At 50.5% G+C, this 16,442-nt stretch overlaps 1 protein-coding gene across 1 annotated transcript in view; it reads left to right on the top strand.

Annotated features, from left to right (window-relative positions):
- The first annotated feature begins 12,581 nt into the window (after positions 1 to 12,581).
- Positions 12,582 to 16,442, top strand: part of PAK6 (p21 (RAC1) activated kinase 6) — a 34,159-nt gene continuing 30,298 nt past the window's right edge. The window contains exon 1 of the mRNA XM_036271823.1: positions 12,582 to 12,651. The gene's annotated coding sequence lies outside the window, so the exon portion shown is untranslated. The remainder of the gene's footprint in view (positions 12,652 to 16,442) is intronic.

The following is a 16,442-nucleotide window of genomic DNA, read 5'->3' on the forward strand; positions in this document are numbered from 1 at the left end:
TATATTTTTTATACAAAGAATATCCTCAGGTGAGGATTAAAAAAAAAAAGAAAAAGAATGTGTACTTTATTTCCCACATGTGTTTAATTCAGCCTCCCATTCATATGACTGTATATTCCTTTTCCTGTATTTCCCTACTAGAATTTAAGCTCCTAAAGCCAGGAATTTACGTTGTTTCCTGTAAATATGCAACATAAACCTAAAATGTTCATCATTCACATAGTAAATAGTTGAAAATTGTGTTTGAAGATGAGGAGGAGCAAGCACTCACGTATTATTAGTTGGAGTGAAAATTTAGTACATTATTAAGTCATTTGGCAATTTTTATTAAATGTAATTATTTCCTTCAGTTGATAAAGTTTCCTAATATTTATCTTGGAAAGAAACCTTGACACAGGTGACCAAAGATTAAGCACTGTTTATAATCATTGCCCTCCCTGCTTCCAAGGCTCGTTATTCCCAATCGGATAATCAATATGACAGACCCTGGGCAAGTAGGGGTCCTGGAACTAATGCAGAGATGAGGTCAGACCATTTTGTAGACTGGGGGTGCCTTGGCATTGCTACGGAAGGGCAGTCTTCCAGTTTGGCATGAAACCATAGAGATGGCAGAACCTGAGTTAGGCTTTGGAAGATGAGTTCCAGACATTTTCACCTTATGTTTAAAAAAGCTGAGGGGAGTCCAGCTGGTGTGGCTCAGTGGACTGAGCATGTTCCCATGGACTGAGAGGTCCAGGTTCGATTCCTGGTCAGGGTACATGCCCAGGTTTCAGGCTCCATCCCTAGTAGGGGGAGTGTAGGAGGCAGCTGATCAATGTTTCTCTCACACATCGATGTTTCTTTCTTTCTCTCCCTTCTTCTCTCTCTCTCTCTCAAAAAAATTAACAAAAACATAAGGGAAAGAGAAACTGAGGGAGGAAAAGTGATTGCCTTTGGGGAGAGTGTATAGTGATGGAGAGAGTACAGAATGAGGCTTTTACTTTTTAATTTGCACATTTCTGCACATGTATGTGTTATTACTATTTTTATGTCTATAGGGTAATCCAGGTTAGGAAATTATGGGTCATAATTTTGTCATCTTTTTCCTTATCTACATTTAAAAAAATAAAATGCCTGTTATGTATTAGGGTTTCTTGGGGGGGTAGGGGGTGGTGTGGGACTCTTTATTATTCAAATATAAAAGCAAGATTAATTTGGAATTAAAATGAGAGACTGAAAATAATTTTAAATCATTGAGGATAATATATCTAAAATTCTCTTTTTAGTATGCTAAAAATTTATATGTGTTCAAATGTTTTGTAATGTTTCTATTCAAGATATGCTTTCTAAAATTACCATCTTCCGCCCTGGCTGGTTTGGCTCAGTGGTTAGAGTGTCAGCCTGCGGTCCAGAGAGACCCAGGTTCAGTTCCTGCTAATGGCATGTACCTCGGTTGCAGTTTGTCCCCGGCCCTGATTGGGTTGTGCAGCCACTCGATGTGTCCCTTTCACGCCGATGTTTCTCTCTCCCTCCCACTCTATCTGAACAAAAAATGGAAAAATGTCCTCGGGTGAGGATAAAAAAAAAATTTTAATTACCATTTTCCTATTACAACTTCCTATGTCTGTGAAGGGATTGAAGTATATAAAACTCAACTTTTTTCAAAACACATATATTTTATGGCTTTCATATAAAAACTTGAGTTTCCACAAACACATTGTATAATTAAGAAAGGAATAAACAGTGATGAACTCAGTCTACACTTCTGTAAACATACACTTTTTTCCCATCAGCACATACTGCTTACAATAGTATTGCTGTCTGACAAGCTCTTGTGGCAAACTTTTGGCTGCTGACATTATTGTCCCATAAGTTCAGATTTCTCTCATTGGGAAATAGTGGTGTCCAATCAAACTGCTAGTTTTAAAACCCCATGTGAGCAAAGGACTGTGTGTCTTAACTTTATATGCTCCCAGAAATTAGCACATAGTCCTCAAAAATAAACAGTGAATTAAAATGTTGGAAAGTGCAGCCATGAGTTTGAAAACCCTATATTGGAGCCTTGGTGGGGGTGGGGTCTGCCCTGGCCCTCGATGTGCCTGGCACCAGTCTCGCTTTCATATTTGTGCGTCACTTCAGTATGTTTCTTTAACCTTCTGTTGCAGTTGGCCGCTGACCTTACATCGTGCGACTTCATTGTCCTGTTTACTCTTTTCAAAATTAAATGTTTTTTCCACAGGTATATTTATTCCATCAAAATGTGTACTTTATTTCCCACGTGTGTTTAATTCAGCCTCACATTCATTTGAAACAGTGTGTGAATCAGAGTGTGCTGCAGTTTCAGAGTGGTTTGATCTTACTGGCCTGGTCATGTGGTGCATTTTATTTAATTGCTCCAGTCCTGCAATTAGCAAAGGGAGGATGGCATTTCATAAAAACAAATACCCATTAAAATCTGTGAACAAAAGGATGAGTATACATTTACTTGTGTGGTTTTTTTCTTTATTTATTTTCTGCCACCATTTATCCCCCTTTATATACTCTCCCCATTTACTTGTTTGATTTTGCATTGTTTAAACAAAATGAAAACAATTTGGTAACACTAGAATAAAGTAATAATATTGAAAAGGATGACTCAAGACGCTTCAGTGAGATTGGATTATTTAAGGAAATGAAATAGTGAAGGGTGAGTGTGTGTGGGATGCAGTGAGTCCAGGGGGTTAGGTGGGCAGAATAGACAAAAGTTAACTAGCCTCGCTAGCAAAGACTTTCCAGACCAATGGCCCCATCATTGAACAGATAAAGAAGCCATTTGCTCAGAAGTCACCCAGTCGGACACATCCAGCATTTGACCATGTGGACCCATAGCCCAGGTTCTGTGATGTAAAGACCATGGAGGGCAAACTATAGCTCCTATCTGTGCCATTCCCCTGCTACATTATTAGTTGCCTAGGACAGGTGCATTTACATGCCTTACCTCTCACTCACATGAGCTCTTTGGGACAAGGTCTGTGTCTTTTTTTTCTTTTAAATCCTCACCGGAGGATATTTTTCTATCTTACCTTCAGATAGAATGGGAGGGAAAGAGAGAGAGAGAGAGAAACATTAACACGAGAGGGACACATCGACAGGTTGCCTCCTGCACGACCCTGACCAAGCCAGGGACAAATCACAACTAAGGTATGTGCCCTTGGCTGGAATCGAACCCGTGACTTAATTGGTCTGACTTACTGGTCTGCGGGCCAATGCTCTAACTGCTGAGCCAAACCAGCCTGGGCAGTCTGTGTCATTGTATTAGAATTACCTGGAGGTCTTTTTTAAAATTTAATTTAATTTTTTGCATTTATCTTCAGATAGAGCGGGAGGGAAAGAGGGGGAAGAGAGAGAGAGAAACATTGATGTGAGAGAGACACATCGAGTGGCTGCCACCCACGACCCCATCCGGGGCTGGGCACAAACTGCAACCTAGGTACGTGCCCTTAGCAGGAACCGAACCCAGACTCTGGTCTGCGGGCCGACGCTCTAACCACTGGGCCGAACTGGCCAGGGCCGTCTGTGTCTTTTTATACCCTAGTTATAACTTGCATGTAGTGCTCACACTGTAGGGCCCACTCCACAGGCCCAGGACCTCCTCGGTACTGAGGGGCTCCCCTGCCTGTGGTAGCAAACCAAATACTAGCATGGTGGTTAGAAATGCTCTCTAGAAACCAGAATGTCTGGGCTTGAGTCCCGGCTGTGTAACATTGAGCAAGTTACTTCCTCTCTGAGCCAATGTCTTCCTCTATAAAGGGAGGATAACCGAGTGCCTACTTTACAGAGTATTGAGAACTAAAGCATTTAGTACAGATAACTGTAGATGCTTGTACTAATTTAGTTCAAATGTCATTTAAATGGTCTAAAGTTCTCTGGAAACCTCTGAAGTACATTGGGATCCCAGCTAGTTGATTGGAGCCTCACTGTTTTGAATTAATTTACAGTCCAGAGTATAGCTAAGTCTGCAACATAATAAAGGTAAGTGAAAGAAATGTGGTACTCTGTAATGTCAAGGATAAGACAAAATGACTTGTTTTGTTGGGCGTGACCTTCAGGAACCAAATATTTGGACAGTCTCAAGACAGTCTCAAGATCAGCCAGTTCTGGGCCGGTGCGACTCAGTGTATTGAGCATTGTCCCATAGACTGAGAGGTCCTGGTTCCATTTCTGGTCAAGGCATACGCCCAGGTTGTGAGCCAAATTCCCAGTGGGGGGCATGCAGGAGGCGCCAGTCGATGTTCTCTCTTGTTGATGTTTCTATCTCTTCCTCTCCCTTCCTCTCTCTAAAATCAGTAAAGGAAAAAACATTTTTTTAAGATCAGCCAAGTACCAAGCTATCAGGAAGGTCCCCAGTCTTTAGTCTCAAGGTCATTTCAACCCAAAGGGTCTCTGCAGGCTTACAGCCTTCTGCTGCTTCTGTGCCATGTCGGGAGTGCAGGGATCTTTGATAGACTGCCCCCTGGCCTGTTTGCTCTGATGTATCAGGCCAAGTCTTGCAGCTCACATTCGTGGGAAGCAGGATGCAGATCCCTTCTCTAGCTACCTATGGACGCATCTCAGTCCTCTCTCCTTTCTCTCCCTCTCCCATACCAGAGGAACGAATTTCTGGCTTGGGGAGCAGGGCCAACTCAACCCATTTAAAATATGTTTCATTGATTTTTTAGAGAGAAAAGGAGAGAGAGAGAGAGAGACAGAAACATTGATTTGAGAGAGAACCATTTACCTGCTGCCCCCCACATGTCCCCAACTGGGGATGGAGCCCACAACCCCGGGCATGTTCCCTGACCGGAAATCAAACCAGGACCTCTGTCTATGGGACAAGGCTCAATCTACTGAGCCTCACAGGCCCAACTCAACCCATTTAAAGCCAAACTATTTAGTCTCTTCCTGAGATTTCCTTGTAGAGGTTAGACTTTTGGAACTGTGTCTTTTTCTGCTTTGCTACATCCCTGTTCTGAGCCAGTGGATAAAAGGTGACCACTGTTAATAGGAAAAAGGAAAGGGAGGCATAGAAAGTTGATTCGGGAACTGGAAGACCTGGGCTCATGTCCTACATCTGCTCTTTACCAGCTGCTTGATCCGGGCAGGTCAGTCTGCCCTGTATAAACTACTGCTGAGGTTCCTGCCCCAAAGGGCTGCTGGGAGAATGGAAAACATGATATGGTTGCCAAGCATGAACGTTTCTTGGCCCCAGGGAGCAGCAGATTCCTGCCTGTGTCCTCCGCAGGCAGCCCAGAGCTGGGCACGCAGAAGGCAGGTGGAACTGGTGTGATCCACTGTGAAATCTAAAGCACAATTGAAGTGCCTGACTTTGTTATTTAGTCAGGCCTCCAATTGCCACCTGTTGACTCTTGTTTTACTTAATTTAAACCTGTCCATTTACCCCCTCTAGGGCAGGAAATAATCTCTTTAAATGTGTCAAAGAAGGCCCTGGCCGGTTTGGCTCAGCAGTTAGAGCGTCGGCCTGCGGTCCGGAGAGACCCGGGTTCGGTTCCCGCTAAGGGCACGTACTTCGGTTGCAGTTTGTCCCCGGCCCTGGTTGGTCGTGCGGGTGGCAGCCACTCGATGTGTCCCTTTCACATCGATGTTTCTCTCTCTCTCTCTCTCTCTCTCTCTTCCTCTCTCTCCCTCCCACTCTATCTGTACAAAAAATGGAGAAATGTCCTCGGGTGAGGATTAAAAAAAAAAAAAAATTAAATGTGTCAAAGAAGGTTAGCCAATAAATATTTATTAAGCCCTACTGGGGCTCCAGTAAGGATATAAAGAAATATAAGGCATGCTTACTCCCTTCAGGGAGTTTATAATTTAGAGAAACAGGATATTACAGGTTAAAAACCAAGACAATAGAGAAGTAAGTCAAAGGACACCTCAAAGTAAGTCGTGACCAGGAGCCAAAGTTGTGGAGCAGGCGGGTTAGGACACTCAGTGGAAGTGAGGGTCAACTTGGGTTGGGGCATCCCGGAAGCCGCGGTGGTGTGACAGGGATTGGAGGTGGTTTATATTAGTTTTCACCTGGGGGGGGGGGGGTCAGAAAAACAATTCAAAATACTGTAAGGGGTAAGAATATCAGCTATCTCACATAATAACAGGCCTGGAGTTCAGCTCAGGGAGAACCCAATTGTTCCACCTTTCTGTTCTGCTATCCTTAGCATACTGGCTTTGTCCTCAGGCTGGTCCCCTTAGGAACCCAAATGCCAAACTCAACAACTTGGAATAACACAAGAAAACTTTCCAAAACCTTCCAGCAAACTTCCCCTCATTTCTTGGACATGTTGTCCCATGCCCTGGGCCAAAAACCAATCCCTGGTAAAAGGAAGGGAATTACCAAAATTGGTCCAAACTAATTAAGATTGACCTCTGGGGGCCCTTCTCAGAATACACAGGAAGGGGAAGAATGTACATCCAAATACATAGGGTTTCTTCCAGCAAGTAAGAAGGAAGATGAGATTGCTTTCGAGAGGTGACCAGTAGTGTCTGCCTCACGGGTGATGTTGGGAAGGAAAGGGGATTTGGGAGCAAAATAGCACCCCGGACTCTGAAACAGATTGCCTGGGTCTAAACGTTTCCCTGTCCTGCTAGTGACCTGAGCAAGTGAGTTAACTTCAGGAGGCCTTAGTTTCCTCATCTCTGAAATGGGATAATAGTTTCTACCTAGATTGTAAATTACATGAGGAAGGGGACTTGAGTTTAGTACCTAGCAAATACTCAATAGATATTTATTAAATGGACCCATTAATTGGATTAGTTTCACTTTTAATGAGTTGATGTGTGGTAATGTACAGTAATGTGTTCAAGAAAACTAGCTTTTAGCCGCAGTTATTGGAGGGACATTGGGAACCCTCCGTGTCTGTTTGCTGCATTGTACCACCTGTGCTGCCGGGTTCATCACTAGCTCTTGCTCCCTGCGGAGGTTGAGATGTGTCAAGAAGACTCTGCTCCTGGTGAACTAGGGCTGGGATGGCAAAGGCCCGTCACATCCTCTGCTGAAAAGGACACACTTGCCAGCCCAGCACTTGGGACTCCAGTTTATTACCCTGCCCTGACCAGTTTCTGAGCCAACCCTCACATTGCTGCTAACTCCTCAGGGTCCAGCCCCCGCAGTGCCTCTGGGACCAGCCTCGCAGAGAGGGATGCCCATTTCACTCTGACAGAGGGCCCAGCCAGTTTCTGCTCGTCCTGCCTTTTCCGTGCTCTGATGGAGATGGGCCAACCCCTCCCCCAGAGGCTGCTCCCAGGAAAGGCGGCTCCCTCTGCTGGGCCTGCTGCCAGCCACTGAACTCTGGAGACAATGCTGACTCCCTCCCGAAATCCGAAGGGCCTGTCTGGTCCCACAGAGATGAAAGCCAGCCAGAGGCAGGCACATCCCTTTCTGCAGCTTCACAGCCCATCAAAGCAGGTTGTGGTCAGACCCCAACTGAGTGGCTCCCTTCAGCCGGCTGTGCAGGGTCACCCAGGCCAGTCAGGGCAGAGCGGCTGCAGGGAGTTTCTGCCTCAGCCACGGGGCGTGCGGTGACAGCCAGGGCGGCATGCGGCCTCCGATTCCTCGTCTGTCCAAATGGGGATAACAACACTGACCTTCTGGTGTTTTGAGGAGTCAGTGAACTAACAGGTGGAAAGATCCTAGCCATACTATGCTGGCACATGCCAAATACTTCATAAAAATGTTTGCAGCTGCTGCCACCCCATCTCACGAAACCACGGATTTTCACTATTCCACACAGCCCTAGCAAAGGCATTCCCTTCCCTAGTCACTTACTTGAAGTATACTGTTTCCCCTGAGGGGAACTCCTGGAGGTCAACAGCAGAGTCCCCAGCTGGGGTCACTCCTAATCCTGATGAGACCTTGGCCTGTGCTCCCCTCCCCCCGTCGCCTGCAGCACTGTGATGGGTTGGGCAACCCCGGAAGACCAGACAAATGGTGCCTCTGACCCCCTGCTGACACTGCTCTCTTCCCTGGGGTCTCCCCACTGACGGTGTCTCTGTCTCTCTTCTGGTTCCCCAGTTGCCCCAGAGACATGGGGATGCTAAACCAGCTTCTCGGGGCATACTCCCTGTTTTCTGTCAGCACTGCGGTCCCTTCGCCTCCTCCCACTTCCCTGCCCCTTGGTTTCCAGGCAGGTTCTGCCACCCGGACTGGGCTACTGGAAGGCCGCCACGTTCCCTCCTCACTTTCAGGCCGAGGGCCAGCGCTGGGCCTTCCGATCAAGGCCAGGGTGGCAGCAGCCAGGCAGCAGGTCGCTTGGTAGTAACTCCTCCTATGCTTTTCCAATTGGCTTTAATTGAAGAAAAGAGTTCTTGGAGAAAACCCCTAATCTGCAGCCAGCAGGCATTCCTATTCCAAGGAGCATGACAGAGAGAAGCCCCTGCCAGCCGTCCTCCACACACCTGCCCTGCCACCAGGACACCTCATTACCCTCAGATCCCCAGCCCACCCCAGCCCACCCCCACTGGATGGAAGAAGGAACAGGGCCAGAGGAGAAGGCACAGGAATTACCCAGAATACCCCTATCTGACTAGGTCCGTAAGTATCCTTCCTACCAAGGACCCCCAGGACTTGACCTGGTCATCCTCCCTTTTGCTACCAACACCTCGGAGGGTGGGCAGGTGCCCTGGAGACATCTACTCCCCAGGCACCCCACCTACCATGCAGGAAGCCATTTGGGAAAATCTCTTGAAGGTGAGGCCCCTCCCTCTGGCCTGGCTCTCCTGGAGGCCCAGGGCCGGGGACCACTTCTGAGGTAACAGCAGCCCTGGAGTGCAGGACACAGGCCCCCAGTGACAACACCTGCTCATTAATCCAAGGTTTTCTTTCTGGAGCCTGCCTTGGCTTGGGATGGTGGGAGGAGAAGGCAAGCAGAGTCTGTTCCTCCCTTCCTGGCCCCGAGGTGTGAGGTGTTGACGAGCGTAGGCAGGTGGAGACAGGCCCACTCAGCCCTCAAAAAACCTGTGTAAAGCACTTTCTGCTCACGAGGCACAAGGAGGTGGGGAGTGTGTGGAAGAATCTAAAAATCTAGAAAACTTTGGCAGTGAAAGGGAATTGTTCCCGCATGCTAGAACCCTAGGCTTTGTTTCTGCAACTTCATTCATCAGGAAAGCCTATGAAGCATTCATTTAGGAACATTTAGGACTTCACTGTTACACGGCCTTTCTAAGCATATCTCCAAATGCTTCTTTTAAAACTCTGCAGTAGGATATAGTTGATGTGGGCAATCATTCCAGCTGAACCTAACTCATCAAAACGATGCAGATGAGGCAGGTTGCTTTCGAGGCTGTAAGTACATGTCCACTTTCAGAAACAAAAGAGCTTCAAGTGAGCCCTGGCCGGTGTGGCTCAGCAGTTAGAGCGCCGGCCCTTGGACTGAAGGGTTGTGGTTCAATGCCCAGTTGAGGGCACATTACCTGGGTTTTGGGTTCAATCCCTGGCCCCAGTTGGGGTCTTCAGGAAGCAACCAATCGATGTGTCTTCACCAAAGCCAGAGGTGAATACCTGACCTAAGCCTGCCAAGCAGATGTTCCCTGCTCTTGGATTAGGTGTGGAGGTGCAACAGGTGGAGTGTGTGGTGAAGCATCTTCTATCCAGGTCTATCCTGATGCCTAGAGACCTCGGGGCTGCCCTGGCTTCTGTCCTGAACTTGATGCTCCAGATTTGTCATCAGTGGTAGGAATTAGATACCTTGTGGCTATCAAAAAATGTCTTTCCTGTTCAAGATGGAGCTAGGATGAGTTCCATGGCTGGTAGTTGGAGGACCTGACTAATTGAAGTTTTTATGATTAATGCCATATGGCCCAATACTGTGCAGTTCAATCAAAATGTCTATGTGTTCAGCTTGAGACGTTTGCACAGGAGGTGATTGGGGTCATGGTTTTGGAGGATTAACCTGCCACCAGTTGGGTAGGTGGATGAGAATGAGCAGCAAGTAACACAGTCATTGCAGATGAAAGCTGAGAGGAAAATCCATGTTTATTGAGCTCTCGGGATGAGCGGTCCCTGTGTCAGGAGCTTTGTTCATTCGATTCCCACAATCCCAGAAGGCAGGCAAAAATCATCCCCACTTTATAGATGAGGACATTGAGTTTGCTTGGTTAAAAACATGCCAAAGGTCACTTGGCTGATGAACAGCAGAGCTGGGACTTGAAGTCAGGACTGTGAAAACTCCGAGCCTGGGCTTTTATCCAAACACCACCTTGCTGCATTATGAAAGAAAATTTATGGAAGAGTTTTCAAAAAGAACATGAGCAGCCTAGTGCCACCTTGGATGGAAGGGGCTGGGAGTGGGAAGAGGCAAAGGGCAGTTCATGTGTCAGCAGCCTGGGCACTGGGTGCAGGAGCTGTCCCGCGAGGGTGGCTCCTGAATGGGGGCGGCGGGGGGGACATTGGCTCCGCGGTGAGCATTTCTAAGTTGATGGTCAAAGCCACCAGAGGATAGTGTTCCAACCGAGTGCGGCGAGAGAGGGGTAGGGAGCCAAAACTGGGGCCTGGGCACCCCACAGCTCGATACTGGGAGAAGTAAAGGAGGCAGAGAAGCAGGCGGGCGGCCCAGAGAGCGGAGGACTCGGGGGAAGGCCGGGCCCCACCTGGCGGCTCGGGGAGGCGGGCCGGGAGGCGCATGCGCAGAGGAGCTGGCCACCTACCTGTACGCGCCCGGTTTCTGCCCCGGGGCCAGGACACGTGAGGGGCGGGTTGAGTGGTTGGTCTCGCTGGTCCCTGCAAACTCAGGACGCCAGCGTTCGCGCTGCCCGGCAACCCCTGTGCCGCTCACAGCAAAAGCAGCTGAGACCCGGAAAGGGGCGCTCAGCCCAGCTGTGGTCGGGGCCAGCCAGGTCTGGATCTCGCAGCTCTGCGGGGGTGGGGAGCCTGGGAGGTCTTCATTCTGGGGGGCTGGGGGAGGCTCCCACTGATCCCAGCAGGCAGCCCTTCCTCTCCCGCCCCCTCAGTAAAGGCAGGCAGGGGAAAACGTGTTTTTATAAATAGCTCCAGCCCCAGCTGATTTGTAAATTCAGTGGGTTTTTTATGTCAATGACATCATCCTCCTCCCCATGGCAACCCTCGACGATATCAAAATTGCCAAGCAACGTTGGAGCAGGTCGCTGCCTGAGGATTTAATGGAGAAATCCCAAAGTGAGCCGGGGTGCGCGGTGGAGGAGGGGCGCGCCGCGGCGGAAGGAGGCTGGAGCCCGCCGCCCGTGCCGCCCGCCAGGCAGCCGGGGGCCAGCGGGGGCTCCTGGGCCGCGCTCCCTTTGATAGCTCTGCTGTGGACAGCAGGTGGGGAGGGCACTGGCCCCTGCCTGATGTGCCAGGGCCGGAAGCAGCCATCCAGGTGACTAAGCTGGCCCACCGGCATTGAGTCACCTGCCGGCCTGGAGGTTTCTTTCTTCTCTTTTGCATCTGATTATTTGGGGAGCTGGAAACTTGGAGCTGCACCCGAGTCCCGCCCCGGCTAGCCCCCTCCCTACCTTGGGCACCGAGGAAGATGGGACCTGCTGAGAGTCTGCCGCCACTTCCTAAGGATATGGAAGACCCGGTGGGGGCTCGAGGTGCCCTGGGAGAGATGCCAGCCAACAAAGTGCAATAGCAGATATGGTGATCAGGCTGCTGTGTCCTCTAGAGGTGTCGGGAGAGAAGGGGAGTCTGGTCCATGCTGACTGGAATCCTCCGGGGCTGGCTTTGAACTCACCTCCTTCGAGATATTTCTGTAAATGAGTGGCTTCTAGGGTCAGAGTGGCATTTGGAGAGCGAGGCTGGATTGGCTTAGACTGGCCTGGGCAGGTAGGTGGCTCTGTGCTGGGTGTGGCCCCACGTGTGTGAGAGTGTGTGTGTCACCCCAGTGCTGAGGACAGCAGGGGGGTTCACAGAGAGGCAGGGATGGGGATTTGGCAGCAGCTCATCCCATCTGATGCGGGGCCAGCCTGGGTTCTGAGATGGGTGCTGTGGAAAGGACACGGAGCACCTGGCCCGAGCGGGTGAGGAGCAGCTCCGGCTCAGACAAGCCCAGGCCCTCTCTGAGCCCACAGCACAGACACACGACAGCATGCCAAGACAGGGAGTAGTCCACAGGGGCAGGCCAAGGATGGAAGCCAACCTACCAACGGGCCAGACAGCACACTGGCTGCTCTCTCCTGACAGCCCTGGGCACTAAGGAGGCAGCTTTCTACCAAGGAATTCTGTTGCTCGTCCACGCAGTGCCAGTCAGCATCTGTGTGTTCTCTGCCATGCTCACAGGGGCACGGTTCCTGAGAAGAGTGCTGGCCAGGACACCCCTTCCCCATACTCAGGACCCAGCCAGGGGCCACTGCTCGGCCTGGTACTCAGGCCAGAGCCCCTGGCCCCACAGGGCATGTTCCGGTGTGTGTCAGGCAGAGGGGCGTGGGCCCCCCACATCCCCCACACAGCTGGCAGCCTCACTGGCACACCGGTGAGTAAGCTGCCGAGGGAGGAGGCTGTGTGCCCACAGAGGCAGGATGACACCAACCAGGAGCCTTTGGGAGAAGCGGCTGGGTGAGAAAGGCACTGAGGTTTTCTTTTTCTTTTCCTTTTTTGTTTCCCTTTTCGCCTGAAGGGAGTGGCGCTTCCTGGGCTAGAGGCAAGCACCGACCTGCAGTGGGGAGCTCGAGGCCCAGCTGCCCGGAGGAGCAACCACGGTAAGGTCCCTGCTATCGACATAGGCTCCAGCTTCCCAGGCAGGGGTGGGAGTGTGGAGGTGTCCAGGCTATGTGCCATCTGGGACAGGGGTGGCAGCGATGGGTTCCTGGGGGCCCCATCCAACCTGCCACTTTCTTTCCAGATAGATATTGAAACAGCCCAGTCCAAGCTGGCCCCTGGCTTCCCAGCTAGAGGGAGAAATACTTATTTCTGCTGTTCCTGCTTGTACCTTCCTGTCCTGCTAGGCTGAGCCAGTGCCACCAGGATGTCCTCTTACCCTACCACCTCTGAGCCACTCCCCTCTGGTATTCATTCCACAAATATTTATGGAGCATTGTTGGGACCCAGGGTCCAAGTCAAGGCCTTATGCAGAGCTTAACTTGGCACAGACTCCGACTGTGGAACTCAGTGGCAGGCCGGGTTCAGGGGTGCCTGGCTGAGCACCAGTCCTCCTCACAGGCCTTGGGCTCTTCACTTCTGCAGGAGTCAGCAACCTGCTTTGCTCCAGGGATGTCAGGCCCAGTGAGCTTGGGGTGTTAAAGTGCTGGGGCCAACCAAGGAGTAAGGCTGACTAATACAGCATGGTTTGTTCTTTCCCTGGGGTCACACACCAAGGTCAGAGGGTCCTATGTGGATTCTTTTCCTAAGCTGCTTGTGGTGGGAACCGGGTTCTAAGAGATGAGGATAAGCTCTGGAATGCCTGGCCCTTGGGCCCCACAAAAGCTCATCTAGCTGGGAATAAGGCCTTTGGGCCAAGCAAGGGCTCCCCTCCGCAGGTCAGGAGTGGCAAACCTGGGAACCCTAGTGCCTGATCAAGAGTGGGTGGGCACCAGGAGCAAGGCTTCTGGAAGCATTTGATTTGGGTGAAAAGCTGTGTGTCCCTGCGAGTAGCCGCAAGGTGGGGGTGTGGGGGCTGCATGGGCCTTCTAGTTCCCCAAGGACAGATTGAGTCCTTGTGAGCTGAGCTCTCTAGGACGTGCCAGGCACAGGGAAGGTGTAGGCAGGAGGAGCACATGAGACCAGAGTCAGGATGAACCCCTAAGTGTCTCCCACTCAACTCATCCCCACACCTGGCTCCAGAACGAGGAAACCCTGCCTGCCCGCAAAAGGTGACTCCGAGCCTGGGGGCCGCCCGTGTGTGCAGAGCCGAGCAGCAGCTGGTGCCCAGCTGGGTTCAGAGTGGCAGAGGACGTGGAGTGCCAGACAAACAGCAGGCGAGCAGGCTGGCAGCTGATGGAGCCAGAAGGAGCCGAGGATGGGGACAGGGGACAGGGGACAGGAGAGGGAATACCTGCCTGGAGTTTTAAGATGGCTTAGGGAGGGCTCTGGACGCTGATTTTCTCATACCTGTCTACCTCTGTGGGATGACCAGGCAGGGAGTAGGCAGAGACGCTGGGAGACTGCATTCCTTCCCAGATGGCCCCAGAGACACCTCTAGCACACTCTGTCCTGGGTGTAGAAGGCCCGAAGGACTTGTTGGAAGCTGTCCTGTGGCCTGAAGCAGAGCCCTTCTCGTAGGATGCCCTCTACACATGAATGGGGAGGCCCAGGCCTCAGGAGCAGTTTCTAAGACTTGGGCAGTAGGAAGGGTGCTGCAAACCTCACCCACAGGCATCGGCAGCCTGCCCCTGTGAGGGCTTTGAGAAGAGAGTTCATGTCTGTGAACCTGCCTTGGTGGAAAGAAGTGGGCTCGCTAACAGGCTGGACTAGCATGGAAAGATGGAAGCTTTCGAGACAGAAAGAACTCTCAACCTGGCCAGCTGGCAGGTTCGTTCGCTCCTTGGACGGGGTGCGTGCAGGAGGCAACTGACTGATGTTTCTTTCACTCCCCCCACCCCCTTCCTCTCTCTAAAATCAATTAAAAATATTTCAATTTTAAAAAAACGATTAGCCAAGAGTGAAAACGCAAAGGAAGAAGCATCTTCTATTGTTGTGGGCAGGGAGATATACAAGTACAGGAAAAGGCAGAATGGTGGATGATTAACAGCAGGTGAATGTCAGGCCCAGGGCTGCCTCTTCCTGCCTGGGTGACCTCAGATAAGTTACCTCATCTCGCTAGGTCTCAATTTCCTGTCCTGTCCAAGGGGATAATTATAGTACCTATGACATAGGGATGTTGAGAAGATTAAATAAGGCCATATGCAAACACTCTTAGCAGTGTGGTTGGCACGTAAGTGCTCAGCAAAAGATAATGTTATTGTGATGATTATTAGTGTTAGAGGAACAAAGTGCCAGGAGGAAGAGGCCTCACTGGGGTCTTCAGGGGAACCAGAAAAGGCTTCATGGAGGAGGTGGCTTTGGAAGAACCCTTCCCTGAAGAAAAGCTAAAGCTCTCAGAATGCCAGTAGATCCATGCCTGATGATGCTGGGAAGAAAAGCAATACCAGATCCATTTTTTTCCCCAAATAGCAAACTGTTTATCCACTGAAGTTCTCTAAGGAATGATTTGAGCCTATTAAGAGTTCTCTTTTTTTTCTGAGGATCTAGAGTTTGAGGTCTTGAGAACTTGATGTGGACTGTATATAGTGAAGGAATCAAGCAGCCTGGTCAGATTGGTCACACTCTTCTTTGGGCCAGGAATCTTGTCACAGGGTGGCTGTGATTCCTTGAAGAACTGTGTACCAATGGCTCCCCTCTGAAGCACGCAGTTGGAGGTGCAGAAGGGCCAGACTGGAGACCATGGCAATCCCTTGACTACTGTGGCAGATGACTTAGAAATGCCCAGGAACCGTAAGGCTTAGACTCAGAGACATTTTCTTTTGCCTATCATTTTATGAATTTAGGAAGAATAATCCCAGGTTCTGTTCACCTGGGAACAAGGCAAACCCAGAACATGACAGACTTGCATATGCTGGGGGAATTAGTGTGCAGAAAAAAAAACAAGGGGTTCCCTCATAACTACATGGGGCCACATCAGCCTCAGCAAAGGGACACCCATCCTGGCCAGCATTTTCTATAAAACCTCATTATGATGCATCAGGCAATGCAAAGACCCAAGTCTTTACAGAGAGACAATGTACACCTTTTATGTACACCTTTGGGTTCGCTGTGGCAAAACTGCCCCTTCAGAGTGCTGAATCATCAGCAAATGCTGGCATCTTGGCTCTGGTTGGCCCAAGCCTCATAGCACTCAGGCCCCTGGGCCTCTGGCTAAGGGGTGGGACAGGGTTGTGTTCTGCACACTCAGGCTGCCCAAGACCTGGAGTGGGGACCTCTGGGTGCTCAGAAAAGCAAGTCCAGAAAGCTCAGATTAGCTGATGCATTATTCTGATCTACGATCCTAGAGTAGCAGCTCACCCCAAGGCAAATAGCAACAAACCAGTCACCTTGCTCAAGTCCCCTCCCCCCCAATCCCTGCCTGCCTGCCCCAGCTCCAGAAGGCTGCAGCAGCCGCAGGGTTAAAACTGGAAAGACTGGTTCTCTGGCCTGGAGCCTCCAGCCTCCATTTTCTTTTTTAAGCTTCAAGTGGAATTATGCAAAAAGGCACAGAAGGTGGAAGGAGCCAGGGGGCCGGTTCCTGCCACAGCCTCCCTGACTGCCCAGAGCAGTCCTGGGTCAGTGGGGAGAAGCGCAGAGGTGGAAAGGGCTGCCCCAGACAGGAGCTGGCTGCCTTGGATCACTGTAGCACATTCAAGCCAAAGGAAGTCCCTAAAAATGTTTCATCAAGCCCCCCCAATTTTTGAGAGGGAAGAAGAGCCCCAGAGAAGGAAAGTGGGTCCTGAGAGCACACAGCTAACTGCAGCAGAGCGAGTTTCAGGCCTGGGGATCCCTCACCCAGTCCAGTGCTCTC

Source organism: Molossus molossus, unplaced genomic scaffold (genome assembly GCF_014108415.1).
Source record: "Molossus molossus isolate mMolMol1 unplaced genomic scaffold, mMolMol1.p scaffold_m16_p_1, whole genome shotgun sequence".
Taxonomy (NCBI): domain Eukaryota; kingdom Metazoa; phylum Chordata; class Mammalia; order Chiroptera; family Molossidae; genus Molossus; species Molossus molossus.